This window comes from Pinus tabuliformis, chromosome 9 (assembly GCF_031772625.1).
Source record: "Pinus tabuliformis cultivar Carrire ecotype Pingquan chromosome 9, CPIR1, whole genome shotgun sequence".
NCBI lineage: Eukaryota > Viridiplantae > Streptophyta > Pinopsida > Pinales > Pinaceae > Pinus > Pinus tabuliformis.
Genome location: NC_142307.1, coordinates 1575436945 through 1575441980, shown reverse-complemented (window position 1 = coordinate 1575441980; position 5036 = coordinate 1575436945).

Genomic DNA, 5036 nt, shown 5'->3' with positions numbered 1-5036 from the left:
CATTCTGGTGTAGTCATCAATAAATGTCATCATATATTTATTTCCATTTGCAGAAGGAATAGGCATTGGACCACATAAATCTAAATAAATAAGTTCAAGTTTTCTATGTGCTCTTGAATGTGAATCATGAAAAGGCTATTTGCTATGCTTTCCTAGAATGCAAGCATCACATTGCTTAGTTTTCCTAGGAATTGTAGGAAAACCAATAACACCACTTTTCTTCAACAAGCGGAGCCTGTCATAGTTCAAATGTCCAAATCTAACATGCCATAATAAACTTGATGGAAGTGTACCTTCTTCATAATGAGAGTTGTATGAGAAATGTTATGCACGAGCAGAGGTACCCTACAGCTTGAGAAGCCTTTCTTCTTCTACCCCCCTCATGACAAGTGAGTGGTCAGAAACTTTTCTCACCTCAAGCTTGCCATCAAACATATGAACGGAGTGACCTTGCTGGTGGATGTGGACCAAGGATGGCAAGTTTCTCTTCAACTATGGGAGATATAGAACATGATGTAGAAGGAACCCTGGAAGACCAGGCAATTTAAGCCTGATTGTGCCAAGCCCTGATGGCTTGATTTTTGATTGGTCTGCAAAGTATACTTCTCCATTAACATTGTCAGTAAATTCTTCAAAAAAATATTTTCTATGAGTCATGTGGCAAGTTGTTCCTGAATCAAGAAACCAATAAATTTTCTAAGAAACACATATTTCATTAAATTTATAATTAAATAGTGTTTCTAAAATTTTAAAATAACCAAAAAACACGATTCTAGTGATGTCCTTGTAATATTGTTTTTCCAAATTTAATGAAATATGTGTTAAGAGGGAAGTGAAGCATTAAATAAGTCTTCATTTACTCCAATATTACATTGTGCCACAACATAATGAGTGGATTCAGGTGCTTTACCTTTGTCTGAGTCATTAGTTTTACCTTTGGGTTGGTTTCTTTGCTGCTCAATTTTGTCCCAAGGTAACTTGCATGTAGAAGCATAATGTGATCCATTTCTTTTGCAGCGTATGCAGTGCAAATCTAACTTTTCTCCTTAAGAGTGTCTGCCCCCACCGCCTCTGAAATATCTTCCCCTTCCTCTTCGACCACCTCTTCCTCTAGAATAATCTTGGGCAAGATTCTTTTCTTTATGAGCAAGGCACACAACCTCTTCAGAAGATTCAGGGGTTGTCTTCTTTCCAAAAGCTTTCTTAAAGCACTTGTGTTTCCCATATCCCTTTAAGCACACATAGTGTAATAGGAGAAAGAATAAGCGACCCATTATCTACACATCATTTATTTTTCATGTACGGAACAATTGAGATCTAGTGTAATTAGGAAGATATTGTAACATATCATTGAATATCCACATCTTATCACACTTAGCATGTTCACTTTCTCACTTGCACATAATTACACATCACACTATAAGCTTCTATAAGCTTTGTATAAGAAGGCATCCAGCTTCCGTAGATTTTTGTACTTAGCTTGTTTTGGCTTACATCTCACACCCTAAGAAAAGAAAGACCCTTAAAAGAAATAATAAGTTGAACCAACTAAATTCCCCACAGGGGACACAAAAGAGTTTCTTGTTCAGGTTAGGACCATTCGGGGTAGGCATCCCATAAGCCGCCATGGTCATGTTACATATTTGAGACATAGTAGTTGAATTTTAGGGTGCTTAAAATCCTTTAATCATCCTAGGGAAAAGAATACCCGATCATGGTAGAGACCTCATTCAGAGGGGGTTCGGCTTAAGTCTAGTGTGTGTGGTACTATTTGGGGCCACCCGACCCGTCTAGTGCTCAGTATTGGTAACTGACTGTCAATAAGCCAAAGACTTGAATGCTCACATGGGATTAAGATACCTTAGTGGCAAAAATCTAGGGCATCCATTCCTATAGATGGAGGTGTGGGAAACACCAAAGCCTCATCTGTTACCTTGGTTGATTCTTTGGCTACTGGAAAGCATCACCAGTTATTTCGAGACATTGCCACAATATCCATCAGAAAATATCTCCACAAGGATTAGTTACTTTTAGAGTGGAAAGGAAGATTAGGTCTTTATAGGATCTTTTATCATACACAAAAACAAATGAAAACCATTTTTTTTGTTTGATTAATCACATAGTCTAAGTTAAAGGGAAAGTAATCAATTTATTTTAGCTTTGTTTTATTTATTTAATTTATTTGATTTGAGAATTATCCCCTTCCCTGAATCAAAAAAAGCATAACACGCTCTACTCAACACCATAGGGGGACCCACAACTCCCCATCAATCTAGACGCTTTCAAAACCTCCCTCCATTACCAAGAGGAGTGCCAAGTCTCTCATCATTTAGGCGCAGAAGACACCACACAAATACCATTATAAGATCTTCTTTTATTAGTGAAACATTCCTTGGAACTCCTCCTCATCAAAGTACCCCATCAACCACCCCTCAAAGAATCCCATATAACTCCCCTCTGAGGTTTCCATGCGGTTCTCACCAAGGTAACCATCCACATCGGGGAACTGTTGGGTCTTGAAATTGTCATTCACTTCCATTACACTTTCACTATTATGTCCATTATATCACCTCCATTTCACCTTCATTTCACTACCATGTCACTACATTCATCTCACTTTCATCATTATTGGGTCACATCTATGTTTTTCCAAACTTTATTAATTCTTAGCATTTTTAAGTGAATTTGTGGTTAAAAATTAGAAAATAATGTGCATATGCTTATACCTAACAAGTGGGATGAGATTGTTGACATGTGTAGGTCAAAAGGAAGCTTCTAGAAGACCTTTATGTGGCATCCTAAGGCCAAATTCGAATTTGAGTGGAGAGGATCATGGGATCATGAGGATATATGTCACATTTCCTAATTGTATTGAAACTGTAAGAAGACATGTGTCTTATCATTTCCTATTTTGATTATAACTCTAGAGGTATAGGGAGAGATTAATGGACTATCATTAATGAGATGACTTCTCATCTTTTTGTATAAATAGGAGATCCCTCTCCTTTATTTGGAAGCCTTGTAAACTTGATTAGCTCAATTTGTTGTACTTTGTAATTTTGAAGAATTTGAATAAAGCTTTGAAGTTCCCAACAAGAAAGGAGATGTGAAGTAGGAAATGTCATGGAGCATATTAGAATGTAAGATAGAGTAGATTTTATTTTGTAGTTTTGCTTTGATTTCATTCAAGTATGTCATTTTATTTTTGTGATTGTTTTCAAGTGTAATGGTTTAGATTTCCCATTCATGCAAGTTTGATTCATGCAAGTGTGCTCAATCAGTTGATTGTAGATTTATCTAACTATGTAATCTATGCTTGAAAAAATAGTCCAAGAAAGTAGTCCTCCTATTTTCCAATTGGTGCTTGGAGCATTAGAGCACACAGTAGATTTGATGTTAGTTTAATAACTCATGTTGTAAGTGAATATTTCCGAAAGCCCTTTCAGTTGATGGTTCATCTTAAAACTAAGTGGTGAAGTATTTCATTTATGAATGAGTCTTTCTCTGCATTTTTATGTTTACTTTTTCTTAGAAAAATGAAGTATTGGATCCCTCCAAATGCTATCACAAGGAGGTAGTTCTCCCAAAATTGTATAGCAGAGTGATAAAACACTTCATTTAGCTATTATAGTAGATTAGTTGCAATTTCACTTTCAGTCTTAGTCTTTCATTTAAGTTTGTTGCAATTTCATTTTCAGTTTTAGAACAATGAAGTATTGGATCCCTCCAAATGCTATCACAAGGAGGTAGTTCTCCCAAAATTGTATAGCAAAGTGATAAAACACTTCATTTAGCTGTTATCATTTTTGCTTTCATTTCATAGACATTTTGTCGGATTAGACTAATCTAACTATTCAAAGTTTTGATTTGTTCATTTCCTTTTCTCCCTTCTTTAGAAATTAGATTTTAAATCATTAGATTTAGATGTCCATTAACACTTAGAGATATCATTTAGAAGCATAAATTTTCTTTCTTAGATTAATTTCCTTAAGCATGAGAAACAAAACCCCCCAAAAACAACATAAACTATAAAACAACGAAGTAAGAGAAAGGTTAACTAAGCACATATAGTGCACTACACTTCATCAATTTACGATACTTGGATTGATAATTTATGTAGAGCAATTTATGACACTAAATTGACTAGACATTTTAGCGTCGTTGCCGAGGAAGTGTAATTAGGAGACCTTATTTCTTACATCTAAAAAAAAATAATAATTTCTCGAGTATGCTCTCCTCCTACACTTTGTGTGATCTGGAAGATCAGAAAAAGAATTTTTTATGTTAAAAAAGAAAAAAAGAAAAAAAAAATCATTTCATTTGATTCAATGAAAAAAGAAAACAATAAAAAATCCAACTGCTTTGATAGGTTCAGCTGTCCAGATTGACTGGTTATGGTTTGTAGTGACCCTCAAAATGTTGTGTCCTATTTAATAAGATTTTGCAAATTACTACGAAATGCAGCCCTGTTCTGCAACTAACTATGTGTTTTGTAGCTACTTCCATTGTTTAGCAAGTTATAGGCATCAAACGAAGAAACTGACCACATAGGCATCTTTGGAATCGTCTCGACATGGATTCTATCCTAGTCATCTATCCCAGATCGATTAAAACATAGTCAAAGTCCTGTTTTCAGGTTCTAGTACATTCACCTTGAAGCCTTAGTTGCCTGAAGTTGAGAACCATTAATCATTTTTATAAAAATTCACAATTAAAAAAATTAAATTAATTAATTAAAAAAAAAAATCCCAATGGCTATCTCCAATCCCAGTTTCCACTGCGGCCTCAATATAAAACCTGCATTCTTGTTTGCGCTTTGGCCTTGAAACTAACCTGCAAGAACATTTAAAAAAAAATCAAATGTGTAAATTCAACAGATCAAATTGCATGGACTATTGTGTTTATTAAGGAAAATAAGATGAGTCCAATTGAAATAAAATAAATAAATAAATTAATAATAAAAAATAAAAAATTCTTTTGTGGTTTTCATAATGTGTGTGACATCCAATTTATGTGGCAGAAATTTTTGAAACTTC